At 37.3% G+C, this 15,054-nt stretch overlaps 1 protein-coding gene across 1 annotated transcript in view; it reads right to left on the bottom strand.

Annotated features, from left to right (window-relative positions):
• Nucleotides 1-10,399, bottom strand: part of aurka (aurora kinase A) — an 833,084-nt gene extending 822,685 nt beyond the window's left edge. The window contains exon 1 of the mRNA XM_049466065.1: nt 10,390-10,399. The gene's annotated coding sequence lies outside the window, so the exon portion shown is untranslated. The remainder of the gene's footprint in view (nt 1-10,389) is intronic.
• Between the last annotated feature and the right edge of the window lie 4,655 nt (nt 10,400-15,054).

Here is a 15,054-nt window from a genome sequence, read left to right as displayed (position 1 = left end):
GTGATAACACAACCGGAGAAAGAGAAAGAGAGAAAGAAAGAGAGAGAGAGAGAGAGAGAGAGAGAGAGAGAGAGAGCAAGCTCCACTGAGACTCGTGTCTCGAGTGTATGTTTTAATCAGCCGGTTTTGTGTATCTGTCTCTGTCTCACCACAGTCGTGTCAGTAACTGGACTGTGCTAAACGGGATGACCAGTAAGAAGAGAGACAGTCTATCCAGCTCTTCTTCTTATCAGAATTTTAAAAAGCCTGTGTGTTGGCAAGAACTCGGTACAGTACAGGGGCTACCATTCAATATATTGCAATACATTGTGATACTGTAAAGAAGGCAGTGTAATGCTTTCATTCAGATCCAATCAATCATTCAAAAACTGTTCACTGTTGCCAGTTTCAGCCAGGAAAAAAAGTGAAATGCAAAGAAAAAAAAAAGATTTAATTTCAAGGCCAAAAACATATATTTTAGCTTATTTCAGAAATAATGATCTTAATTAGTTTTACTAAGAAGTAATATAAATGCAAAACAAGCACAAAAAGTCGAGCAGACAAGTTATTCAGATTCTTCTGTAAAATGTAAACCACAAAATCAGTGTCTTACTTCACTAATTTTGAGACTTATTATTGTGATTTTACTAACTTTAATAAATCTTACTCATCATTCTCATCATTGGCAGACTAAAAGTCTAAAAAGAGCAAAAAAAAAAAACACTATGTAAAATAATCATTTATTTAAAAAAATATATGTAAACTGAGACATATATATATATATATATATATATATATATATATATATATATATATATATATATATATATATATATATATATATATGTATTTTTTTTTTATTATTATTTAAATTTGGTAACCCGAAGCAGAATTACTTCACTGGTGTTTTGTGTTCAAATGACTTAAAAAAAAAATAGAGTGATTGATAATTATTCCTAAAATAAGCAGAATAACCTTACACTTACAAATGTTTAGTAAGACAATAAATCTTATCTTTTCTTTTCTTTTGTTTTTTGCACTGAAACATAAAGGGCAATATACAGTCACAATTATTCAATTATTATTGATTAACCCTTGTGTGGTGTTCATATTTTTGTTACTCGTTTACTTTGTTACTTGTATTTAATTCAGCAAAATTAAGCATTTTTTCATTAAAATGCTTTACACATGCTCGCTTCACCTAAATTGCAAGCAATATAAACAGCTTACATGGTTAATATTTGCCCTTTACCTTTCTTATGTTACATTTCTTTCAAAAAGTGCTACTCTTTTTTTATTCGTTTTTTAATAAAATGTAAAAGAAAATGAATTAAACTCAAGATATGAGTAGAAAATTAGTTTAGTTTCAAATTTACAAATGAAGCAATGTTTATTAGCCCTTGACCGAATATATAATATGTAATATGTAATATGTAATATAAATGTGTAGGGGGGGGGGGGGGGGGTGTACATTGTGTGTTTATCGAAAATGTGTTTTGATATATGTTTTTTTTTTTACAAAAAATGAGCCAATGCCAATGAGTTTGAGTTAGAAAAAATATTTTTTTAGTATCATTTGATGAAAAGTGAAAATGGGTCCCACAGACCCGAACACCACACAAGGGTTAAAATGCTACACAATAGTCATGTTTTTTTTAATTAGTGAATTAAAATACATTTTGGAAACTGCAATTCGTTTCCAGTATTTTGGTATCTCCACATTTTAACAAATAAAAGACTGGTCTTGCTTGACTGGAAATAACTGTATGACCATGTCACAAGGATGTCAGCTGAGTGACAACATATATCTATAAGGACCTTGTTTTACATTTGGGGCATTTTAATGTATTTATTTTTAATAAGTGTGATGTGTTTACTTCACTAAATCCTGCTTGTATTTATCTGAATGCACTGACCTGAATGTTAGTAATGCAGCATGGCGACAGATAGGCAGATTTCTACACTCAGTTAGTAAGATCATTTCAGTGGACTGCCACCCTGAGCGGCATGACGAGAGAGAGAGAGAGAGAGAGAGAGAGAGAGAGAGAGAGAGAGATGCAGGATAATGATAAGACCCCAGCAGGGTGGAGAGAGAGAGAGGCAAGCCCAATGAAGCCATGATAGCTTCAATTTTATGGTTAAAAGGAATGTGAAAATTCATCACGGTGCCGCGGCAGAATGTGGCAAACAGCTGTCTCCCCATCTCTGATTCCAATCCACGGCAAAAAGCGCGAGAGAAAGGAACGCTGACTTGCTGAGGCTGCTCTTGTTCTCGAATGTAGATAACGCTGGGAGAAAGAAGCGCATTCACTCTGCTGAATTTCACACGTTAGCGGCGTGACAGAGGATTATGATCAGAAGAAGAAACGGGGTAGATTTTCTCTCCTTCTACACTGTAAAAAGTGAAGCATGGAGCTGTTCATTCAAGCTAATAAATATGATTGAACACATAGTACAATTATTGACTTTATTGTGAAACTCAACCTTTTTGAATTTTGATGTGTCAATTTTGATTCAGACTAAATTAATTACAATTCTGAAGGAAATAAACCAAATGTTTTGGTTCCACTGAAATCATACTCGAAGAAAAGAGATAAGGATGTAATATTTTTAATTTGAATCGAACATGAATTGCGCATGCGCACTGTGGAGCACGGGAGAAGTTGTAGAGAAGTGCTTCAGAGCACTGAGGGAGAGAGGGAGAAAGTGCCTGAACGCGCTCGCGAGAGAGAGAATGAGAGAGGGAGAAAGTGCCTGAACGCGCTCGCGAGAGAGAGAATGAGAGAGGGAGAAAGTGCCTGAACGCGCTCACGAGATAGCAACGCATGCTTATGGTATTGTGGCGTCGGGACTGGAGGGGGGGCGCAAGGAATTATGGGAGCTCACCCTGTTGGGGGAAGTGGGTGTTTTTCTGCGTGTTTATGTTACTGTTTATCCCAGAGTTTCATGTCATGTTTTATTATCACTGTTCTAGTATTATTCATGTAGTTATCAGTTATGTGGTTGTTTTGTGCCTCACCCTTTGTGTGTTTTCTGTGTGTGGGAGTGGGGTTAGCTGCGTTGGAGCTGTAGTTAGTTTTACTTTCAAAAGTGGAATCCCACGTAAATCCAGCTCTTAGTGTCCTCCTCAGAGCAAAATAAAAAGAGCAAGAGAGCACTGAAACGAATCTCGCTGGTAATCCGTCATCTTCCACGCCACAGTAACTTCTGGAACTTCTGAATATGCTGCCATGTTTTTTTTTTTTAAGTTCGGTTCAATTTAAATGTATTAGTTTGGTTCCGAAACTGAAATGTAAAGAATTTAACTTGGATCAAGGTGAATAATTAATATTGGGTCGAGTGAAGTAATAGGGTTTATGTCAAAATAAAATAATCAGGTTGTAACAATTGACTTTATTTAGATTGAGTGAAGTCAAATAGTTTAGATGCAACAAATGGACATCAATTTTTTTAATTTGAGCAGGGCTACACTTTTTACAGTGTAGATGGTCCTCTACTTGTTTTAAACAGATATGACACACCACAGAGACATGGCTTGTAAGTCACTCGCTTGCTTGTTTGTTTGTTGGCTCATTGCCTCAGTTACCCACCCTGGATAGATCAGAAGAGTGCTTTATTAAGTTTTTTTAAAAGGAGATATAATACAAGTGTGTGCTGCAAAAAGAGTTTTGGTCCCACTTTATAATAAGTGTACCTAAGTACTATGTAGTTACACGGTAATAATCATGTAACTACAGTGTAACAACTGATGAAGTACACATTGTTACAGATTAATGTATGTACTTACACATGTGTAATAGTGTGCGTGATAAGTTGAGTATAATTGTATCCAACAGCTATTGTCTACTACACACACACGTGTGTAGTTACGCAAGTCAAAATTAACCTTAATACACATGTGTAATTACATAACCTGTACCTCTGTAGTTAATCTGTAACAATGTATACTTCATCAGTAGTTACACTGTAGTTACATGGATTGTTACCATCTAACTACATAGTACTTAGGGACACTTATTATAAAGTGGGACCAGAGTTTTTCTTCCCAATTTATGTGGCCAATTGTCCCACCTATTCATCTACCAGCCAGCTGCATATCCCCAACACATGGAGGGTGAAGACCAGCACATGCCTCCTCCGATACATGTGAAGTCAGACTCCGCCTCTTTTCTAACTGCTGCTGATGCAGCATTGCCGAGCAGGGGTGGATTTAACCACCATGCAAACCGCACAATTGCTTGGGGCCCCCTGCTGGCCAAAAACAAAAAAACAAAACAAAACAAAAACGCATTATTTATTTTTTTTACATCCAAGTTAAGCCAGACGAGGTAGACTAAGGTAGCTTCGGCACAACCATGAAATGGTCTTATCCCAGCGGTGCCTAAAAAAAGAAAGAAAATTAAGGAAAGCACAGAAAGCTTGACAAAGCTCACCAATTTTTTCGCAGCCGAAAGAATTGTAATGTCTGACGAGGATGAGGTACCTGAAACAACTAGGTTGTCAGAGTCAATATTGCATTTTGCTATACAAAAGAACCCATTTGATCAGGGCCCCCGGAAAAAAACATTGCTTGGGGCCCCAGAACTTCCAATTCCGCCCCTGTTGCCGAGTAGCATCACAACATGCTTGGAGGAAAGCGCAGCGACTCGGTTCCGATACATCAGCTCACAGATGCCTTGTGCTGATCGACATCACCCTAGAAGTAATGAGGGGAAAGAGCCCCTCTTTACTTGGGCCCCCAGAACTTCCAAATCCACCCCTGTTGCCGAGTAGCATCACAACATGCTTGGGGGAAAGCGCAGCGACTCTGATACATCAGCTCACAGATGCCTCGTGCTGATCGACATCACCCTAAAAGCAATGAGGGGAAAGAGCACCATCTACCCACCTATCCAGAGAGAGCAAGGCCAGTTCTGCTCTCACAGGGCATCGGTTGCTGATGGCAAGCTGCATGACCGGGATTCAAGCCAGCAATCTTCTGATCATAGTGGTAGCACTCAAGCAAAAAAAAATTGGTACAATTTGTTAATTATAATGATAATATTTTACCTAAAATGATACCTTTTAAAATTTGATGAATTAATTAAATAAATACATTTTTATATTTTATGTTCTGTTATAAACTTTTTTTTTGCGTAGATTTGTGGCCAAAAATAAAAGTGTAGTAAAAAAGAATAAAAATAGTTTGGTTTGGTTGGTTGTAAATTGTTGGTTTGGTGTTCTAAAGGGCTCACTTTTTGGTTGTTCACTATGTCCATGTGATAGTTCGCATTAGCCAAAACTAAAATTGTGTGATCATATTGAACTATTAACCCTTATGTGACCTTTAAATTTACAAAAACACATTTTATCCAAGGGGGAATTTCACCTTAGCAATTTTATTCTTCAGAAAATTATTATATAATACATAAAATTGTAACCAAAGTTTATGCTATAGTCACATGCTATATTAGTTTGTTGAATACTTAAACAGCCTTTAAACATTTTTAGGTACCACTTTAAAATAAGACTACCTTTATAAAGGGTTTATAAATTGTTTACAATTAGTTTATTAATGGTTACTTATTAGGTTGTAAATGTCTTAAAACATTAATAATCAGTTATAACACATATGTCGAAAGGGCAACAATGACCTGTTGTTTGCCAAGTAGTGAACCCACAGCCATCTATATTGTTGCCCTTTCTACGCATGTGTTATAACTGATTATTAATGATTTTTAAGGCATTTACAACCTAATTATTAACCGTAAATAAAAGAATTTTAAACCATTCATAAACCCTTTATAAAGGTAGTCTTATTTTAAAGTGGTACACATTTTTATTAAGATTCATCATCCTGACCACCTTTCACCAAACCATGAGGACGACTTGCATTGCAACACATCATAGCAATATATAATATATATATTTTGACAACAGAAATGTATCTGCAATGGTGAAATCTCTTAAAATATAATAAGTGGTAAGGCTGGCACAAGGCTGGAAAAAAAACTGCTTCTGGTGAAATCTCTGGTGAACTGTTCTATTCAGTTCCATATAAAGTATTGGACTAAAAAAAGCCTATACAATCCATCACAACACTCCACCCAGAGAGGGGCTAACCACCAGGCCATGACAGTGCCCAAGTGGTGCATCATTAGACTGAACTATTTTTACAGTTCTCGTTAAAAAAAAAAAAAAAGTTTAAAAATGACTGAGAGTTAAGTATAACAACAGAGAGTCACTGAAGCCTGCCAGAGAGTTTCTATTCGAGTGATTATTTATTTATTTATTTATTTTTTTTTTTTTTACAGTCTAGCAGGAGGTATGCTGTTAAGGTTAAAAGCCAGGGAGAGAAGAAGAATAGAAGAAACATTAAGAAACAGCTTTCTGTTCAATCTGATAAGATCTTGCATCGCCTCTGTTGTCTCCCTCTTCATCTGTTTATTGAGAGAATTTATGTATGAGAATCCAGGTGAGCATGTTTCACAATGGGTGCATTAGCTGTTATTTTTCTGATGTATGTTTCATGGATTTTCCTCTGATACAGTGCAGCCTGGTGGTGAAAGATCTAGTCCCACCCTGAACCTGCCTTTCAACCTTAACAACAGACAGCAGAAAGCAGAAAAAAAACAACCTTGCATGTATCTGAGACGGCGGGCTTCACTGTAAATCTGTTCTTTAGTTGAACTGTTAATAATATCCTTATAAATGATTGGTGTGAAAAGTTAACTATTTGAGCAGAAGCTCAGGGAAGCATGGTGGTGGATCTGATTCTTGCTCTGTGGATCTGGTCTTTGCTCTGGTCTTTATCTGTGGGTGGATATTTTTTTTTTTTTTTTTTTTTGCAGTTCTGCTTGAGTTTCCTCCCATCTCCCAAAATCACCCACGGTAGATCAATTGGCTATTCTAAATTACCTCAAGGTGGGAGTGAATAGAAGTGTAGTAATGAAGTAGTAGTTTTCAGCATATGTATTTTCTTTATATTCAGTTTATTTCTCTTCACTAATGTATGTAACTATGCCATACCTGTCAAGTTTTAGATTAAAAAATAAGGGATATTTTCCTCCGTCCGCTTAAAGCCGTCCCACCAGCCCAACGAAGGTTCAGTATCCCTTACATTTTAAGACAATGTTTACAAAAAATCTAAAATAACCACATGTGAACCACTTACAGACTACAATTAGATTATCTGTAATTTTTTTATTTTTAAAAGGTTTAATCTGTGTGTTTTGATTCAGATGAGTATTTTTAAGCAGCTATCAGAAAAATATTTTCTTTTAGAAAAATCGCTGTATATCCAGATCTATTTTAACATCAGCAGCTCCGACTAGCTGCCTGAACTCACAGCGATGGGGGGCGGGGGGTCTTCCCCACACTAACCCTCCTTCGCGCTCCGCAAAACCAGCAAGCTGATTGGCTGTTTCTCCTGAAAGGCGGGACTTTCTCCCTGAACCGGCACCACGATTGGTTAAGAGACACAGAGCGGTCAGTGCCCCGTCTCCTTAATAATAAAGTTTTTTTTTAATATTAATATAATACGGGACATTTACGGGAAAATTAAAAAACGGGAGGACGGCGGGAAAGAGGCGTAAAATACGGTAGTTTCCCGGCCAAAATGGGAGACTTGACAGGTATGCTATTCTTTAGGTAGTTTCGGTCTATGGCTGTCTATGGCTATGTATGTCTTAAGTGTTTCCAGATATATACCATATCACCATATATAAGGAGGCCCCCAAGAGTGGGGAGGGGGAGAGAGAGCGGAAACTTCAAATCCGGAAAACATCTCTCTCCAAGGCTGGCCTAGGAAGCCTTGAAGGTTTTGCCTTAGTCTTTTGTAATAAATCATTGTACTACACCTAAGACAATGTCTGCTGTGTCTTCTTCCTCATCTTCAAGCATCTTCACAGCAAAAAGACAGTGGTAAACGACAGTAACCTGCAATTTAGCATAGCCGATTTACCTACTATTACTGAAGGAAAGCCATATCAACACTGGGGGAACCCACTAAACTTCTTACAAATAGGGAACACAGCAAGCATCTTACCCGAAACCCGTACCACTACAGCTGTGGAGGCCATACAATCCCTACTGTACCACCTCATTACTGGTTAATGGCTCATCATCCATCCATGCATCCATCCATCCATCCATCCACATTTCCATCTATCCATCTACTTATCTGCTTCTTTGTGGTCAGGGTCACAGTGGGTCCGAAGCCTAACCTGAATCATTGAGCACACTTAATCACTGGGCTACCTGAATTTTAGCGAACTGTTATTTTGGCGAACTGTCAACCATGCAGATTGATTTAGGGCATGGCAGTTTGTCTTTGCTATTGTAACGATGGGATAAGTATCCCTTGCACAGCTCAAGATGCACAAATGGCATGTACTAATTATTTTAACGAATCATGGGCATGTTTTGGGCATACCATTCCGTTTGAGAACCAAGTGCTCTTAACTGACTGATTTTGGTGGATTCGTATTTTAACTTCTGTGCAGTGCACAAATCCAACTTTTACACGAACAGTAAATATAATACAAATTAATATAACATCGCTGTTCTCGTAAATGATCTGCTTGCTCACCTTCACAGCAACAAAAACAACCAGGTCATGTTTCTTCTGCTGAGAAGTACCCAAAACACACCCCTTTTGTACACCCCTTTTGTACACGCCTTTTGTACGTTTGGAGCCACGTAAGGCATACTTTTCCTGTCGTTATGATAGCAAAAACACACTAACATGTCCTAAATCCCTCAGCCCTAAGCTGCATGGTGCACGGTTTATGACTTGGAGGCCCTATTTTAGTGATCTATAGGTGTATGGATCATTAAAATAGGGCCCCAAGTGCAAACCCAATGAGACAGAGTGGGCTTAGAGCCTGCCTTGAGTTAATGCACGCAAGACATGAATGCCCACTGGACAGTCTATCAGCCTAAATCTATCATAGGCTACAACATACATCCTTTCAAACCTAAGTGTTAATTTAGCAAAGCTACCTGACCTACACTTGTTTTTGGAAGGTGGGAGGAAACCAGAGGAAGAAGAAACCCACATGGACACTCATGCCCAGACAGTATGAAGAATCGGCTGCATGGCAGCATCAGCTGAACCTTGGCATCGGCCATGCAGAACTGGGCCAAATGTAGTTTAGACCAAATTCCTCCCAAAAGAAGACCAGAGCTGGCCCACCACCACAGACCTCTTGAACTGTCTACTGCACCACTGTGCCACCTAGACTATAAATTACTAATTAAAATACTGATCAAGTTAGCATTTAATTACTTCTATGGTGTAGTGTACACAAAATAAAAAGCTGTGCAGTACTAGTTAAAAGTTTGGGCACACTTTCTCATACAATGTTTTTCTTAATAGGTAGTCATAGTATGCAGTAAAAATATTTTAAAAAGTCTTGATGGTCTCATTTCATCATTTTTTTTTCATTTATTTTAAAATATCTAGTTGTTGTCACTAGTATAAATGAATGCCATGTGAGCCGTTTTTTCTGAAAAAAAAAAAAAGTGCTCAGGTTCAGGTGTTTCTATTTAGCCCTGATTTAGATCACTGAATGAGAGGTCTCTGAAGAAAGACTGTATTTGGTTCTTGTAAAATCTTGTAAAAGTGAACGGCTCCCGCTTTGACTGGTGCTCTATCGAGTTGTGCTACCTTGTCAAACCGTGCTTTCCTAGTGTATATTTAAGGCAGGGGTGTCCAAACTACGGCCCGCGGGCCATTTGCGGCCCGTTTCCTTTTTTGGAGCGGCCGGCAAGGTATTTTAGAAAATAGAATGAAAGTTGGCCCGCTGTTAAGCAGGTTTTTATAATGTGAGATTCAAAGTTTGAACGCTAGGTGTCAGAAACGGGCCAAAGAGTCTAAAAGCGGAGAGGGTGTGCATTTCTAGCGCAGAAAAACGGGGCAAAGAGTCTAAAAGCGGAGAGGGTGCACATTTCTAGCGCAGAAAAACTGGGCAAAGAGTCTAAAAGGGGAAAGGGTGCGCATTTCTAGCGCAGAAAAACAGGCCAAAGAGTCTAAATGTTGCCGTAATTAAGGAGTTTAATATTAAGAGACATCATGAAATGAAACATCAATATGAAAAATCTTAGTTTACACAACACTGTCAAAGATAAAGATAGTAAGTCAAGTAAAATTGTGTAAATGAAATAATCAGGAAAAAAGTATTATTTAAAGTGGTGTATTTCATTATTTGTTTTATTACAGAGTCTGTGGCCCGTGACTTCATATATATTTCTCCTTCTGGCCCCCAACAAAAAAAAGTTTGGACACCCCTGATTTAAGGTTTCGGTAAAATGTTGAATCAACCGGAGATCCTATTTAAACCTACAGTTACTTACACAAGATAGCTAATGCTAACTAGCTGTGTAAACAGAGCTGTAAGCTCCTCCTTAGCTATAACTCCTTCTGCTGTACAACTCAAAGAGACCTATAGTATTTCACAAAGAACAAGAAAAAGTGGATTATAGCGGAATGAGACAAACCAACTTAAAAAACAAAAGCTCAAAAAATACTCTGTGAAGAATTTAGCTGCTTTTATCTGGGGTGCTGTTAACTGTCTAAGCTTTCTGAGGCATCTGATGAAATTCTGTGCAACAGAGGTAACTCTTGCTCTTCCTTTTCTGGGGTGGTCCTGATGAGAGCCAAGTTTTATCATTTTCAGCATTTTTCTCGCTCTTCGTGACTGCACTTGAGGATCTGTTTAACGTTCTTGACATTTTCTGTACTGAATGAGCTTCATTTCTTAAAGTATTTTTTTTTCTTTATTTAGTTGAGTAGTTTTTGCTTCTCATAATATGGATTTACCTCTTCACAACTTTACTTTACCTCTTCACAACTTTACAACTGACGCTCTCAAACACAAGAAAGAAATTCAAGTAATTAATTAATATTTTTTCCATGTTCTGTTTGTTAAAAAAATATTTTTACTATATAATTCCATTTGTTTTCTTAATACTTTGGATGACTTAATCTATTACAATTAATAGACTAAAAAAAAAACATAAAAAAAATCACTGGATTGAAGACATATGACTGGTACAGTATATCCTTACAAATAACTATCACAAAAAGCTCAACGTAAACAGGCATGTTTGCTACTAGACTCGAATGCTGATGATCCCTTTGTTTACACTGTTACATATTCTGTACAACTTTTTGACAACAGACTAAATTGAGCGACCCACATGCTGGGTATTACAGGCTTTGAGAGCTTATTCAAGACACGCTCCGTGCATCATTACCCCGTAGCGCGTGCACTTTGATTTCTCTTCGTTTTGCGAGGTGTGATGGGAACTCCTGAGAGTCAGATTCAATGCTGTCAAGCTTTGTCAAACAACTTATTATGAGCAACCTATTTAAAACCACTACTACACCGCTAGTGAAGAGGGAACTATGGTGTTGGTTCTGTAGTTTCGGCAGTGACATCACTTCTTTGTTGAGAAGTTAGGAGGTGCTGATTGGTCCAGAAGTTGCGACCCCTGATAATTTTCATAATTTTCCTTTGTAAATCATTGGTTGTTCAGATCAGCAATTTAATTTAAATATATCTTATAGCAGATGAACATAGTGATACTGTGTTTTGAGGGGTGGAATGAAGTTTATACGATTTACAGAAAGTGTGCAATAATTCTTTAAACAAAATTTAAAAGTGGCAGTCCATATTATATTGTTTCTAAACTGAAAACAGAAGCTTTTCTGAGTGGAAAAGGGACAAAATATTGTGTTTAATGGTACCAGTGTGCTGAAACGACCATTCCTGCTAAGCCTTATATATTAATTCTTAAAACTGGGGGGTCAGGACACTTTTCAAGGGAGTTCTTCTTCTGGCCACGTCACGTGTCTTTACAAACTTACGTCTCATGTACAGCCTCTAAAAGAAGATCTGGCTCAGTTTTACTGAACGCGAGTGGCTGGTGGAGCAATGGAGACTTCAGAAGAGGAAACTCAGACCTCAGTGTCTCATTCACTCATAGTAAAAACAAAGAAACAAAGGAGTGAAGTTGCTTTCTCTCTCTCTCTGACTGAACATAACCTGGAATCGGATTCATGCGCTCTGAAAGGAGACCGCATCACACCCGCCCAGTGTAACATAATTTTTCCACATGCTTGGTGCAATTATCCATTCTCACCAGAGAGGGCCCTAAATACCCCAAATCCCAAATCTTACAGACATCAACTTTTAGAAGGTGCATACATTTGGGCACCCCAACAGAAAAACTGAACATCAATATTTAGTGACTCCATCTGCAGCAAGATGATGATGATGTAGGTCTTTGGAGCTGGTCTGGAGGTCTTTGGGTTGACTATGACTGTTCTCACCATCCTTCTCCTCTGCTTATCTGAGATTTTTATTGTTCTGCCACTTCAGATCTTATCTAGAACTGTGCCTGTGATCTTCTAATTCCTCACTCTGTTCTTCACAGTGGAAACTGACAGTTGAAATCTCTGAGGTTTGAGCTTTTGTATTCTTCCTCTAAACCATGATGTTGAACAATCTTTGTTTTCAGGTTGTTTGAGAGGTGTGTTTTGAGGCTCTCATGTTGCCACTCTTCAGAGAAGATGATGAGAGAAAAGAACATGCAATTGGACACCTTAACTCTTTCTAATAATTGGATTCACCTGTGTATAAAGGTCAAGTGTCAATGAGCATACCAAACAAATTTAGTGTTCCAATAATAATCAATAAAATGACCAGCTTTATTTTTTTGTTATTGTACACTTTCTTTAAATCCTATAAACTTCATTTCACTTCTCAAATATCACTGTGTTTGTCTGCTGTGTTTAACTGAAATTGCTGATCCGAACATCCAATGATTTATAAAGGGAAATCATAAAAACTATCAGGAGTGCCACTTTTTTTATACCACTGATATGTACACCAACAAATATGTAAAGCACATCCTTGAGGGTTGTTAAAAACATTTATCTGTTTAGGATTCCTCCATGTTTCCCCCATGTTTTCGCTGCTTGTTCTTGTGCTTGTTTGTAAGCGTTCATTAATATTTCATCAGCATTTCCTCAGATGACCCCATGCAGGCCAGTTAAGGCACCTGGAAAACAATTATTTGTTGAGTAATACAATTGTAAAGGTCTGAAACATGATGGTGCCAAATGCTAAGCTGTGTAATTAAATACAGATTTAATCAGCTTTCTGCTATTTACAAACTATAAATATAAGTACAAATTAGTTACGAATATGTAAGAGATTTTGTTTTTGTTTTAGTTTGGTTTACAGGGTCAGGACTGTTCAATAAGTTCATATGTTTAAACATTATATATATATATATATATATATATATATATATATATATATATATATATATATATATATATATATATATATATATATATATATATATATATATATATATATATATATATGTGTGTGTGTGTGTGTGTGTGTGTATATATATATATATATATATAGCTACAGCTACAATGGTCCAAACGTATTGGAACATTCAGGTCAATTGCTTTATTTCTGGTGTAGATTGAAAATGAATTTGACATTAAACTATTAATATAAGGTTAATATGAATAATAAATGCATCTGATACACTGTTTAGATGATAGCACAGATAGTACGCATCTTTCTTGTGAGCAAAAGTATTGGAACATGTGACTCTCAGGTGTGTTTTGTTGCCCAGGTGTGACCTGATTCATGAATTATCATTAAACATTAATTATATAATAAACATCATTCAGTTTCGGATTTGGGTTTTATCTGTGCATTTATATAAAAAAAAAAAAAAGAGAGCTGTCTATTGGTGAAAAACATGCAATTGTGAAGCTGAGAAAAGATGGAAACTCAATCAGAGCCATTGTACAAATATTGTCCATATCCAGAACAACTGTTTGCAATGTCCTGAAGAAGAAAGTCGTCACTGGTGTACTTAGTAACAGATGTTGAACAGGTAGACCAAGGAAATCCACAGCAGTTAATGACAGAAACACTGTGAGTGCTGTAAAGAAAAAAAAACCCTAAAACAACTGTTAGTGTAAAAGTTTTAAAGTAAAACTTCCAAATATTCCTCAAGAGTTACTTTTACTTTTATTAAAACAGTAGTTTTACATTATACTGAAACTTACTGAAGCTGCTTCAATGTAGGACAATCTTTAGCTAATAATATGAGATAAGGTCACTGAAAAAAGCTAATATAAAAGCTCTGTGTGTGTGTGTGTGTGTGTGTGTGTGTGTGTGTGTGTGTAACTGAATGCATGTTCCACCAATAGGTGAACCTATAGTAGCAGAATTCACTAATTAGTGCAGGTGTCTGGCTACTTTTGGACACATCAAGACCCAACGAAGACCTGTCTCTTTCCTCCATGAGCACGTAATTAAACACAGACCTTGCACTTATTAAAGCTCTGTTATTGTACTGAAAAATCTTATTTCTGCAGATATACAGGGGTTGGACAATGAAACTGAAACACCTGATTTTAGACCACAATAATTTATTGTGGTGACGGACAGTTCTGAGTTCTGGTGGAAACAGGAGAGTTGAGGTGCACATTGAATTCTGCCGTGATTTGAGCAGCCGTGCTTTTATGTTTTTTGGATACAATCCGGGTTAGCACCCGAACATCCCTTTCAGACAGCTTCCTCTTACAGCGTCCACAGTTAATCCTGTTGGATGTGGTTGGTCCTTCTTGGTGGTGTGCTGACATTACCCTGGATACCGTGGCTCTTCATACATCACAAAGACTTGCTTTCTTGGTCACAGATGCTCCAGCAAGACGTGCACCAACAATTTGTCCTCTTTTGAACTCTGGGTATGTCACCCATAATGTTGTGTGCATTGCACACAATTTTTTTGACAGGCAGAATAGATCGCTATTATGATTACTATTATTATGATTTTTGGTTGCTCCCCTCCCAGTTTAAATGTAGTTCATGTACTTCATAGAAAGTGTCCAGGTTCGGGTCTAGAGGTGGTCTGAAACCAAAAGAGTTGCAGAGACAGAGCAACAGATTGCAGACAGCATTTTTTGATCTACGACAAAAAAAGCAGTTTCTACGAATCTCGTGCAGCAGCTGAAGGTAAAATTTAGAGATAAGTCACAATAGCCCGAGACGT

This window comes from Astyanax mexicanus, chromosome 17 (genome assembly GCF_023375975.1).
Source record: "Astyanax mexicanus isolate ESR-SI-001 chromosome 17, AstMex3_surface, whole genome shotgun sequence".
NCBI lineage: Eukaryota > Metazoa > Chordata > Actinopteri > Characiformes > Acestrorhamphidae > Astyanax > Astyanax mexicanus.
This window is presented reverse-complemented; position numbering and strand designations above follow the sequence as displayed.